The 14,640-nt window shown below is 39.5% G+C and overlaps 1 long non-coding RNA gene across 1 annotated transcript; it reads left to right on the top strand.

The window, feature by feature from the left end:
• Positions 1–5,959: 5,959 nt before the first annotated feature.
• LOC126747566 (uncharacterized) lies at positions 5,960–9,230 on the top strand. The gene is made up of 3 exons (XR_007664235.1): positions 5,960–6,734; positions 6,788–7,097; positions 8,393–9,230. It is a non-coding gene; the product is annotated as an uncharacterized LOC126747566 (long non-coding RNA).
• The last annotated feature ends 5,410 nt before the right edge of the window (positions 9,231–14,640 follow it).

The following is a 14,640-nucleotide window of genomic DNA, read 5'->3' as shown; positions in this document are numbered from 1 at the left end:
AAGGAGATGTGTAGGAAACTGAGAAGAAGGTAGTTCTTTTGCAGAGGATACGGCGGTTTTATTTTCAAATTCCATTGACAGTTGACACTTCTAAAGCACTATTGCTAAGTGATTCTTCTATGACAGGCAATGTATTAACCATGTTAATGACCCTTTTTTGAAAGTTGTCGATTTTAAACAGTGCTGCCAACTGTAACACTAATATAACGCAAAATTAATTTTTTTAATCAATTCTTGATAATTATATTATTTAAAACAAATTCTCGTTTGTCAAGCCTACATATCTATACAATTTTGTCCTCAAATTTCCCGCCAAACAACTTAATACAGTTCTTAAACGCTATTGCCAAGTGATTCTATTATGACATGATTAAATGATTCAAATTTCCCTGTTGTGAGAGTTGACAGTCTTACACAGTATTGCCAACTGTGACACTATTGTGGCGCAAAATTCAAACTTTTTAACCAGCCAGAACAAACATATTTATGTGTTGGTTAACTTCATCGCCAAATATAATATAAAAACATGAACGTGGACAGTTTTGCTTTTAAATTTACCGCGAACTAACGAGATAAAGAAAGACGTCACATAATTGCTCGCTTCCATTTTTGATTTGACACTTGACAGTTCCAATAGCTACAAGGGCGACACCACCGGCACTGGGAGCTAACAACCGATAATGACATTTGATCTTACTCTATGGTCAGTGTGTTTATTGACAAGTGAAAGTTTTGACAGTTTTAAACAGGGTTGCCGCCCATCAAAATTCACATTTTTTAACCAGTTTTTGAAGCCGATTTTTAGCGATGACTTTGACAGGTAAGTGTGACCTATTGTTTTCCCTCCACTTAAAAAAATCTGATTTAAAGAAACAGTCACTGAAATGAATTGGTTATTAGGAACTAAAGAGTTTATGTTTTTGTTTTTTCTTTTCTGTTTCTTTAAAAAATGAAGTCGAATTTTTTAATTTTCTAGAACTTTCACCACTCTTTTCTCTTAAATAAAAATGCTTTTATTGCATCTAAAATAAATTATGTATAATGGTCATGTAAATTTGCCTGGGTGAAGCCATAAACACCTATTGCCGACATTAATTTTAAATTTTCTCTCATTTAATTTAACTTTTTTTGTAGCGTAACCACAACAATTTTTTACAATCTAAGCATAGGCTTCTTCTGGACTGTATAACTGAAAATTAACCCAAGTCCAAATCCGGGTAATAATTAGTAAATACCAAATGCCAAACAGCTGATCCATGACGTCACGTTTTCCCCTATTTTGGTTTAAAATTCAAAATCGCAGAAACACATTGGTAAATACCAACTAAGAACCGTTCCATGCTGAAAATCGGCTCAAAGGTCAAGACATATTGTCATTGTCTGCGGTACCTGCATAATAATACAGTTTTGCCTTTAAATTTCCCGCCTATTGACGAGATAAAGAAAGTCATGACATGATTGCTCGCTTCCGACTTTTGCTTTGACACTTAACAGTTCCAGTAGTTACAAGGGTGGCGCCACCGGCACTGGAAGCTAAAAATCTGATAATGACATTTTATCTTACTCTATGGTTAGTGTTAAGGTTTACTTTAATTAAAACACCTGAATCGTTTTGACAGAAAAGAAGTCACGTTGTTGTCAATGACTAACTAACGCCGTCAAATAAGCCCTCCACTTTCTTTACACATTAAGTGCATTTCTTAAATAAAGAAGTGGTTCACGATGGACTTGTTTGTTTAATTCAGCTATAAGAAATACAGTCCACAAATAACCCTTGCCGTTCCCAGCAGCAGAGACACAACACAATTTGGTGATCCAGCAGCGGAGCAGCAACATCAAAAACATTTTTTGGACCTTCGAGCCGGATTTCAAGATTTTCCGGCGATAGAAGTACAATGGTTCAACCTGAATTGCAAAAAGGCAGTAAACACTAAAAACGCAGCATATCGCAAATGGCGTCAACATCCTTCCACCGAAAATCGGAGGAACTTTTTAACCTCCAGAAATAGCTACAAGCGAATTATTGATGAATGCAAAGAGAGTCACAACAACAGAATCAAAAACAAATTGCTAAACTGTCCAAATAGAACAAGATCTTTCTGGCCGGTATCGAAAGCCGTTAGTCAAGGATTTGCTAAGTCGGCCTTGCCACCCCTAACAGCAGATGATGGTTCTATCGCGGTAACAGCAAGGGAAAAAGCCAGCTTACTGGGTAAACTCTTCGCGTCCAATTCTACTCTGCACTCGCAAGGCAAAACACCGCCATATTTGCCAAGGGTGAATTCATCGATGGGAGAAATTTCGTTTCCCCAACGAATTTTAAATAAAATTCTTAGAAGCGTAGACACCAACAAAGCTTCTGGGCCCGATGGAATTCCAGCCCTAGTACTAAAACGTTGTGCAGACGAATTGACTTCTCCCTTATGTAGACTGTTCACGGCATCGTATAAGCAGGGCTCATTTCCAACAAGCTGGAAAACTGCTCGAGTGCAAGCTGTACCCAAAAAGGGTGAGAAGACGATGCCCTCCAATTACCGCCCGATTGCGCTAGTTCCAGTAATATCGAAGATTATGGAGAAAGCAGTCAACCAACAACTGTTAAGATATCTGGAATCATCTGGACTAATCAGCGATCATCAATACGGCTTCCGAAAGCTTAGATCCACCGGCGATCTTCTGGCTTACGTCACACACTTGTGGACGGAGGCCATGGAGAAGCACGGCGAGTCCCGCTCAGTAGCTCTTGACATCTCCAAGGCATTTGACAGAGTGTGGCATGAGGGACTACTAACCAAGCTCTCCTCTATCGGCATACAAAACTCATTATTGAATTGGATCAAAAGTTTTCTTGAACAACGAACAATCCAAGTAGCCGTCGATGGACACCTCTCCGACAAATTTAACATTAACGCTGGAGTCCCTTAAGGATGCATTATATCTCCCACCCTTTTCTTGATATATATCAACGATTTGCTAGGAACCACTGTCAATCCAATCTACAGCTTTGCGGACGATAGCACACTTATTTCCACATTTAAGTCCGCCAAACCAACGACAGCCGCAACTTCTCAGAATCTTAGGCAGCAACAAGTAGCTTCAACCAACAACGATATTAGAGCAATCTTGGAGTGGGGCGGTAACAATCTGGTCAATTTTAACGCTAAAAAAATGCAGGCTGCAGTATTTACGATGAAGACTAACCTTGGTGGCCCGGAGCTGGTTATGGCAGGGAAAACATTGCCAATGAAATCATCTTTACATCTTCTAGGAGTCGAAGTCACCAACGGTATGTCCTGGCATGACCACGTTGCCGAGATCGCCAGGACAGCTCCCAAAAAACTCGGAGTGCTTTTCAAAATGAAAAAACTGTATACACCAAAACAGCTGCTGACTCTTTATAAGGCTCAAATACGCCCTTCCCTCGAGTATTGCTCGCATGTCTGGAGCCCTGCACCCAAGCATAGTTTAAAGCTGCTAGATTCTATACAGAAGAGAGCTATTCGTCTTATCGACAAACCAGAACTGACAAAGAGTCTGGATAGTCTAGAGCACAGGAGAAAGGTGGCTGATCTCTGTTTATTCTACCGTTATTATCACGGTAAGTGCTCCTCTGAGTTGGCAGACCTTATTCCACCCAGGGCTGTTCCGGCAAGAAGGACGCATCTAGCAGTTGGGGCTCATCAACATCGAGTCCACCTGCCTACCCCAAGGACGTCGCTGTATCGGGACTCATTCATCTGGAGAACATCTTCTTTGTGGAACGAGCTTCCACCTCACATATTTCCCGAGGCATACAACCTGCAGCGATTCAAGATAAATGGCCACAAATATCTCGCGCAAGCACCACTCCAAGAGTGACATAGGACTTTCCTCTTGTGCTTGTGTTTACCATAAAAAAAAAGTCGACGGAAACGGCACTTCACTCTGTAGTGAGCAAAGCTGAAAAAGCAATAGAGAACAAGGAAATAGCATTTGCTCTTTTCTTTGACGTGGAAGGAGCATTTGATAAGGCAAAAACAGACACTATCTGCCCTCCTGATCAGGGGCACTCCGGCTCATCTTGTCAGGTGGTCAAAACGGCGCTGGAAGACCGGAAGATCAGTGCTACACTGGGAGACTGTCGTGTCGAGGCCAGGGTGATAGGCGGCTATAGAAGGCAGTTGCCTTTCGCCACACCTTTGCTGCCTGGTGATGGACAGTCTCCTCAGGAGGCTAGAACTTGAAGGATTCTATGCACAGGCATACGCGGACGACGGACTAGTGATGGTCACGGGTAAATTCGTGAACACAGTCTGTGAGCGAATGCAAGTCGCATGCAGGATAGTGGAACAGTGAACCCCGAAAAGACCGAGCTCATTCTCTTTACTAAGAGGCGGAATTTGACAGGCTTTAAACCTCCCATTATATATCAGACTCGCCTAACTTTGAGGCAGCAGGTCAAATACTTGGGAGTCATTTTAGACAGCAAGCTCACGTATAAAAAACTCCCGTAGAGCAGGCAGCAAATAAGGCAACGGCCCTAATATGGGCAATTACGGCGAACAATAGGTACAAGATGGGGTCTTAAACCCCATGTTCTCCAGTGGCTTTATACCGCAGTCATACGACCGAGGATCTCGTACGGATCCGTGGTATGGTGGCCAGCCGTATTGAAGATCACCAACGCCCAAAAGCTGACCAGACTACTTGGGAATTACTGGAGCTATGCAACACCTGCGGCACCACTAAATATTCTTCTTGGGCTACCGGACCTCCCAGTCTGGATTGAGAGGGAGGCCATGGCAGCGTATAAGAGGATGAGAGCAATATTCGCTTAGTACAAGGCCATATGACGATTGCTCTCAGGATGTGTAAGAACATACCTATTTTGACATCCAGATGCACTACAGAAAGTGGCAAACTAAGGTTAAACAAGGGGTTTCAAGTCGAAATCCCGACAAGGGAAGAATGGTCGGCGAACCAAGTGGTTTCCACGCCTGGTACACGGATGGATCATGGATGAAAAGCACCAATTCAGCCGGAGCCGGAGTGTTCAGGATGGAAACGAACACAGGGGAATCCTTCCCGCTACGGAAACACACCACAGTTTTCCAAGCGGAGGTGTTTGCTATACTCGAAGTAAGGAAGGTGACAGGGGGATTTGCATCTACTCCGATAGTCAAGCTGCCCTCAAGGCGATTCAGAAACCCCGGGCCAGCTCAGCGCTAGTCCAGGAATGCAGAGACGCATTGGAAAGGCTTGCAGCACACACGGAGGTGAGACCGAGGTGGGTCCCAGGACACCAAGGTGTTGAGGGCAATGAGCGGGCCGACGAACTGGCAAGACAAGGTTCCGTTAACCCCTTTGTAGACCCCGAACCTTGTCTCGGTCTTAGCAAAAAACAAATCTCCCAGGCACTTAATAATTCATTCATTCAGCAGCAGTCGTACGAAGCGGTCGTGTTTCCACTCGTTGGCTCTGCCGGATTGATGTTTTGTTTTGTTTTGTTCCGTTTTGATTTTTTATTTTGACGTTTCTGCTGTGCGTGATTCCTGCAAAAAATAATAGTTCCGCTTGACTGTTATTGTTCCTGATCTAAAAGTAGTTCCTGTTTAATACACGTGTTTTGTCAACATAGTTTGTTGAACCATCATAACATTACGACGACGCGGCTAGTGTTTATTGTGCGCGTGCTACCTGTTTATAAATTTGTTCCCGCTTAACTGAACTTGACTTTGGCAATTAGCATTGACCCCTACATAAGTGTTTTTGTCTTTGAACTTTTTAGTCTACAATCTTACATTTTTTATTATTATATATTTCTTTTCTTTCTTCACCTTAATAAAAAAATGGCTGAGTTCAAATGTGATTCGTGTCAAAAAACCGTATCCGATAAGGATAAATATAAACTTCGTTGCAGCGGAGAGTGTCGCCGGAATTTCTGCATGAACTGCACCGGGCTATATCAGCAGAAGTGCCACAATGTAAGATATTTTTGCAATGTCTGTGACTCTCCGACACTCAAATACTTGCACGACAAAGTCTCTCATCTACAAAAAAGTCAGATCCCCCTTGAAATTGTTGAAGCATTGGGAACGTGCCTAAAAAAGAACAACGAACTGTTCCCTGTATTATCTAAGATCTACGACATTCTGAGCTACCATGACTCGAAATGGAAGACCTTATACGATAAAATAGATGAAATTCGTAGCCTCCATACAAGAACTCCTGAAAACGGAAAAGAAACCTTATTCCATTCCATCAGGGAAATGAAGCAAGGCATTTTTAATCTCTCGTCTATTCTCCTTAATAATCATGGAGATTCTGTTAAGGTCCAGATACACGACTCATCAAGGGAAGAGCTCGCAAAGGAAATGGGTGATCTCCGAAAAAGTGTTAACCAAATGGCACTTTCCATCGACAATTTAACTTCTAATACCCGGTTTACATGCAGCCACTGCCGCTGCTACTTGCGCTGCCCACTTCATGCCCCAAATAACTCCAGGCAGATTTTAATTAAAAGTAAATAAGCAAGTAACTATTTACATGCAGCTCGCATCTACCTGCCACTACCCGAATTATTTGTGCGCATTATTCTGCGGCAGTATGGAGGATGAAGATGTTTTTGTGGCGACAGCGCTTTCCGTTTTAAATGTACAAAATTATTTAAATGTGTTAAGATATGCTATGGAAAAGAAACGTCGACGTCGAAAAAGACGATGGTGGATGACAGCGATTCATCGTAATAGAACGTTGTAAGTAATTTTTTACTCCCCTAATGAAAAAATTAACTCCAGTTTTTTTACAGAACAAGTATGAATAACTTTTTTAATGATCTGACATGTGAGGAATCGGGAGAATTTTTTAACTTTTGCCGAATGTCCCGAATAGACTTTGAATTTCTGCTTAATAAAATTGAGCCCATGATCAAAAGAGAAACTAAAATAAGGGTTCCAATACTACCGAAAATGCGCTTGGCAATAACATTGCGATATTTGGCCACTGGGGACAGTTACAAAAGTTTACATTATTTATTTAAAGTTTCAACGGCAGCAATTTCGCTGATTGTACCTGAAGTTTGTGGAGCAATTAATTCAATTTTAAAGAACCAAATTAAGGTAAGCAATAAACAAATACATTTCATTTAGGAACATGTTTATTTATTTTAAATATGTAATACATTATATTATAGTTGGCGTCAGACATAATTTATTTTGGTCACCTGTCAAAAAACCTGCTTTCCACCCTTCAAACAATGTAAATAGCAGGTCGCAACCATTGTTTGACTGGTGCTAAGCAGGTTTTTTGACAGGTGACCAAAATAGATTATGTCTGACGCCAACTATACATATAATATGTAGAAAACGAGGTTAATTATCTTCTGTCATTGCGCTATCGAATGCACTCTGTATTATGCTCTGGGTTTCTTTATCCACCTGAAAAGCAGAACTTTGGGTACTTGGTGCAGAAGAAGGGGGCTGACTATATAGAGTCATGTAAGGTTGTTTTTGTAGCGAATCTTGTCTAACTTGGGTATGAATGGATATTTGGGAATTGGGTGCATATGGTGGTCGTGGATAATATTGTGAAGGTTGTGAGTATTGCAAACTTTGTGACTGTGAACATTGCGTTTTTTTTAAATAAAGCAAATGTTGTGATTCTTGTGAATGTTGTAAATTTTGTGAATGCTGTGATAGTTGTGAATTTTGTAAACATTGCGAATGTGGTGATGGCTGTGAATGTTGCGAATGTGGTGATAGCTGTGAATGTTGCGAATTTTGTGAACGTTGCGAATGTGGTGAATGTATCGAATGTGATGAATTGGTAGGAGAATCGTGGGATGTCCATGCAGATGTAGGCTTGGAAGCTGATGGATAGGAAGAAGGAGTAGATTTGCAAGTTTCAGGAAGAGTATCCAATAAAAGACCATCTATTCTGTACATAATCCTTTGCCTTTGGGATACAGGGTACCTTTTTAATTTTGTCGCCAAAAGTTTGCCGTATAAATCGCAGTCATCGTCTAAATTGTCCCGTTGTCCTTTAGTTTGCAACACATGGTTAATCGTTTTAAGGCTATCATTAAGTTGCGTTTGCGCCGTATCTATGTCAAAAGCTTGACCAGCTGTGCGCTTTTTTTTCAAAGGCCTAGCGATTGCAGTCCTTGCATTTTCTTCCCTAATGATTGGATCCCTTGGATGTTCTTGTGCCCTTTCTTCTTCATTAGCCCGTACTGGCGGCAATGGAGCCACTTCATTTTCTTCTTCATTTTCGCCCATATCCTGGGAATGCTGGGATACTAATTCCACTTCATCAGTCTCTTGAGGCTGAAAAATATACATACATAAGTTATTATTATTTACTCATTAGATTACTTTATATCTTTTATTGTTAAATTATTATTTGTTTGTTTCAGTTGCCAGATACACCAGAGCAATGGTTAGCAATAGAAAAGGGATTCAGAAAAAAATTTCCCCGATGTGTCGGAGCCATTGATGGCAAACACATCGTTATTAAATGTCCACCACATACTGGTTCCGAATAATATAACTATAAAGGCACGTATAGCATAGTTTTGATGGCTTTAGTTGATAACGATTATAAATTTATTTTTGCCGACGTAGGTGGTCAAGGGCGTATTAGCGATGGGGGTATTTTTCAAACCTGTCTCTTGTGGAAAAAAATTGACACAAATCAACTTAATTTACCACCAGATGTCCCATTGCCTGGTAGAGAAACTAGTACGCCTTATGTGTTTTTAGGCGATGGGGCTTTTGCATTACATAAGAATGTGATGAAACCTTTTCCAGGAAATCATGACATGGACACTAAAGAAAGAATATTTAATTATAAACTTTCAAGCAGTCGCGTCATTGTTGAAAATACTTTCGGTGTCTTGACATCTGTCTTTAGAGTATTTAAAAAACCCATTGAAATAGATGTAAGCAAGGTACCGAAAATAACATTAACTTGTATTTTGTTGCATAACTTCTTAAGAAGAAGCCAACATTCTCGAAATTCCTACACCCCTCTAGGGACTTTTGATGCCATTGAGGACGGAGTACTTATTGAAGGCTCCTGGAGACAACAAAATACAGGTGTATCTGCCATAAGAAATATACCACATGTAGCCAGACGAGCTCCAGCTACCGCAATGCAAGTTAGATCGGAATTTGCCGATTATTTCAATAATGTTGAATTGTAATTTAAAAACACCCAACATTTTTAAAGATTAAATTTTTTAAAACAGTAAATTTTTTTATAATTTATTTCTATAAACTTACCTGTCCTTCGGTATTTATTGTACCTTCGACATCATACACTGCTCCCGAGAAACCCTCCATGGCCTCAAAAGCAAACCAAATGGGCCTAAAAACCTCATCAGCACCCGCTCCTGTCTTCATTGAAGCTTTTTTCTTTTTTAATAATGGCCGAAACGTTGCCATTAGCGATTTTTTTTTTGTTTTTAAATCTTGTATTGGAGTTTCCAACGCGTTGCTGATTCTTTTCCACGCATCGTGGACTATATGTTTTTTTTTATGGTTAATGTGTGAAGCATCCCATAACAACCTCTCAGCTTCATACAGTTCCAAAAACAATAAAATTTTTTCGTTTTTCCACTCCATAGGTTTATCACATACACGAAAATTGAAATTAAAATTAAAATCCACGTGCTGGTACTCTACCTTCCATGCAACTGAGTAACTGAACAAAACAGTCAAAATGCTGTGAATCCCCTAGTTCCTCGCGTAATTCACATGCATCATGTAAACACGACGTTGCTGCTCGTGCTGTCTATCCTTTGACTTCCGTCTAAAAAACCGCCACCGAAGGGAGCGTACGGCAGCGGCAGTGGGCAGTGGCAGGCATAGGCAGCGGCAGCGCGAGCGACGTGTTTACATACTCGCGTTGCCAACTTCCCTGTCTACTTCTCTGCTGACTGCCGTGGAAGTGAGCTGCATGTAAACCGGGTATAAGAGAAACACGAGTAGTGGAAGTAGCCTCCTGAAACCAAAAAAATCCTGTTCAACGCAGACCGAGCATTTGGAAAAGTCTATAGATGTGAAGACTTCCATAAACAAAACCACTCCTCCACCTTCCAAATCTTTTGTAAAAGAGGAATGGGAATACGTGGTTGTGTCTAGGATCCCCTCATCCTATACAGCAAATCAACTTGCACACTACGTCAAGGAGAAACTTAAAACCACGGACTTTGTTAGATGCTGAAGAACAAGGACTGTCCAGACTCAGACTTCAAAGTTGGCGTGCAAAAAAAGGAGCACCTAAAAACTTTAAAAGACCCAACTATGTGGGCAGCAGGTACAATTGTAGATGGTTACAAATTGAATGTTACAACCCATCCAGATTCACCAACATCCAAGATTCAGCCACCACCAGAAGCCACTGCTACGCCAGAGAGATCTTTAAGAATTGCTTCAGACAAGGAAGCAATCGTTGCGAGTAAGTCCCTTGCACGGAAACCCTCTAAAATAATAATAGAAGAAAAAACGATGAACGAAGACGAGCCCTTTATGGATCCGTTGACTCCGCCAATAGTGAGGCTGTCCCAAAATTCTGATCCTGAGAATAGCCGTTACCTATTGGCCAGACTGAGGGACCCTTCAATTTTAAAATCACTAAGGCTCTACCTGGCACACCTCCACGACCTGCCGGCGAATACATGCTTTGAAGGGCACACGAAAACTAGCATTAAACTAATGCTTGCCGCAGAAGGACTTCCCACTGACATGGACTCCCTGAGAAAGTTATACTGTCGGTTTCATAATGCCTATGGTATTGGTTCGGCTGAAATTGAAGCAGACCTCTCCGCCTTTGGATCCTTCTTCTCTTCAGAAAGACTCCTACGGCTCCAGAAAATTAGAGAAGGTCAAACTAATTATTTTTCTCCAACTAAGTCAAAAAATTTTTAAATAAAACGACGCGAATAGAGGATCAAGCACCCTCTAAAAAAATGGACGTTAGCAAGCTCCTCACTAACATTCAGTCCTTAAGACATAAAACAGACGAATTACATCTTTTATTGGAAGAGCTAAACTTTCCACATATTGTTGCCATAACAGAACATTGGTTAAAGACTGATGAGCCTGTATTTATTAAAAACTATACCACTTTAGCTAGATATAATAGAAGTAATTTACCTCATGGGGGTACTATGATAATGTCCACTAACAACGATTTTTCCGCGGTCACAAAATTTGATAATTTATTATCTGAAAAAGTATTCGAATTTTCCATCGTCTATCATAATACCCTTGACCTTTATATAGTTTGTATTTACAAAACACCTGACGCGGACGTGCAAATTTTCTGCCAAAAATTATTAAGCTTGCTAGAATCTTAATATTGACTTCTCCAGTGTGTGTGCTGCTAAGGAATCCCTTCAGTCCATATTTGATTCATTTGGGATGGTTATGCATATTAACTCCCCAACCAGAATAACCAAAACTAGCTCTAGTATCATTGACTACGTCGTATCAACCTTTGATCCGGAACTCGTTGATTTAACTGTCTTTAACTCAGGTTTCTCCGATCATGAAGCAGTGTTAACTAAATTTTCTCTAAATCACAAAAATAAAAGAGTCCCGCGCAAAATGTGCCGTATCTTTGGGGAAAAAAATTTCCTAAATTTCAAAAATGACTGGGACTTCCTATCTGATGATGTTAACACTGAGTTTTCTCGATTTATAAAGTCACTGTCTGATTTGGCATCCAACTCATTTCCTCTTAGACCCATCAAAATTTAACCAAAAAAACCATGGTCTACTAAAGGCTTACGCTTGTCTTCTAAAAATATACGCTCCTTATCACACTTAAAAAAATTCTCAGACAGTGTGTTCTTCCACGATTACGTAAGGTTGTACAAAAATAATTTACCATAAAACAATAAAGGCAGCCAAGGACCTCTATTACAATAAAAGGATTTCTAATTCTGCAAATGTTGGTAAGGAAACTTGGTCTATTGTTAATGAATTAAGGGATAAGGCTTCTCCATCTATCACAATCCCCACTTCACCGGATAACTTAAACAACTACTTTATAAATGTAGCCAAAAATCTCATGAATACCGTAACTCCTTCCCACGATCCTCTCTCATATCTCGCTAATGAGAATTTACATAATTTCTTTCTTACACCCATAGCATTACAAGAACTACGCAGCACAATAAAAGACATTAAAAACAAATCTTCATCTGGGGCTGATGGTCTAACGCTCAAAATGTTTTCAAATCTCCCGGATATCACTTTAAACCATCTTACCAACTTGATTAATATGTCTCTTCAAATTGGAATCTTTCCAAGCTGCCTTAAGACGGCAATTATTATTCCTTTACATAAAGGGGGCGAGAAGGATCAATGTTCGAACTATCGCCCAATTGCACTTCTCCCAACATTATCGAAGATTATTGAAAGACTGGTAAAGAAACGACTTTTATCCTTTTTGTTTAAATATAAAATTATAACCCCGCATCAGTTCGGATTCTTAAGTAACAAGTGCACCAATGATGCTATGTTGTCCCTCTTTAATAATATATACTCCAGCCTAAACAGCCATCTCTCTACAGCAACAATTTTCTGTGATTTCTCTAAAGCTTTCGACTGTGTAAACCATAATATTCTAATTAATAAATTGCAGCACTATGGAATTAGAGGAACACCTCTCGAGTGGTTCATGTCATACCTGAACAACAGGAATCAGTTTGTTAGGGTTGATTCGATGACGTCTTCGAGCAAGCCAATAGAATGCGGGGTCAGGGGCTCCGTTCTAGGCCCTATTTTGTTTCTTCTATTTATAAATGATATTGCTAATCTGGACATAAATGGTAAAATTTGTCTCTTTGCGGACAACACTAGTTTTTCTTGGAGCAACTTAAATATGGTGGCTCTTCGTAGAACCATATCTCGTGACCTAGTCACCATTAAATCGTGGGGCGATTCAAATCTCTTGTGCCTTAACGTCTCAAAAACTAGAGTATTATCATTTAGCGGTGCGTTGCAACTTTTTGTAATTAATAACAACAGAATGGAGGTCGTTGATTCCGTAAAGTTCTTGGGACTGATGGTAGACAACTCTTTAAAATGGGATATCCACATCGATTACTTATCCAAAAAATTAAGTTCTGCATGTTTTGCTCTGAGATCAGTATCCAGGGAGCTAAGTTTGGCAACGGCTATAACACGTTTATTATGCCCTGTTTGAGTCGCACCTCCGATATGCCCTTCCGTTTTGGGGTACGTGTGGTGCGACTCAATTTGAACGCATATTTAAGCTACAAAAGAGAGCTATACGCTATTCATTAAGACTAAATTACAGAACTCACTGCCAGGAATATTTAAAAAAATTTAAAATACTAACTCTTCCTTCCTTATTTATATTTGAATCCGTCTGCCTAATCCGCAAGCACTTATCAGATATGTCAGAAAGGCCATCTCACAATTATCCTCTTAGAAACGCAGAGTACGATCTTTATCTACCAACCCCACGATCAGAACTAGTTAAACGATCCATTCTTTACAATGCAAAAAAAATGCACAATCATCTCCCATTTGAAATCAAATCAATAACCTCTTTTTCCAAATTTCGGAAAGCTCTGAAATCATACTTGCTGGAGAGAGCCTTATACACAGTAAACGACTTTTTTTAATTTTTTAATAATTAATGTTATGTAATTTTAAGCACGCGAGTTATGTGCATGAACCGATTCCAATAAGTGTGCATATAAGCATTTATTCGTAGAATAAGCAGAATAGGCATTTATTATTTTACATCGTTTCTAGGTGGTTTTTAGATTTTATAAGATTAGTTCTAGCATAGAATTTGAACGATAATGTTATAATTATTAAGTTTAGTTAAATAAAACTTTTTTTAAAAAGCATACTGCTGGTTTGAGTTTATAATTGGCGCTGCGAACAGGATTGTGCTACAAGTCTCTCTATCGTGTAACGTTGAGATTTGGTGTATTTTAATACCTTAAGCACAATTGAAGTTTTAGTAAACTTCAAGAACTCAAACTCAAGCTCCCTGCCGTTTGGTCTCTCTATTGTTCAGCATTGAGATCAACTGAGTAAGAAGCACAGGAAAAAGAAAGAAACTCCCTGGGGTGAAACTCTGGCCGTCATTCAATCTAAGAAGTAGGTCGTTGAACCCTAAGATTTCAAGTAATTTTCCTGCAACCAGTAGGCTGACTTGGTAGAAGAAAAGTTGTGAAAGTAGTGCAAGTTTTGTGAAGGTGATTTGTGAGAAAATTTGAAATGATGCTAGAATGGTTCGTCATATCCCTCATGTAAGTAATCACTAAAATTGCCATTAATTTTATTTTATTTATGTCTGTTAATCCTGAAAATTTATTTAAAAGTGTTTTATTATCGAATAGGAGAAAACTAGGCTTAAAAGCTAAGAAAAATAAAAATACTTCCCTTGCACAAAAGCTAGAATCATATAAAGACAGATCTGATTTAAATTTAACCGAATTATTTGCAGATTTTAATCTTGACTCTTCTAACTCTAGTGAGACTAGAGAAAATAATCTTGTTTTAAGTAGTCTATCTTCTATTGAAGAAGAGGAATCTGTAGAACATTTTTCTTTAATACAAAGTTATAAAACGACAAGCGAAATGGACGTTCTGCGATCCTTTGCTAACATTT

Source organism: Anthonomus grandis, chromosome 19 (assembly GCF_022605725.1).
Source record: "Anthonomus grandis grandis chromosome 19, icAntGran1.3, whole genome shotgun sequence".
Lineage (NCBI taxonomy): Eukaryota > Metazoa > Arthropoda > Insecta > Coleoptera > Curculionidae > Anthonomus > Anthonomus grandis.
This window is presented reverse-complemented; position numbering and strand designations above follow the sequence as displayed.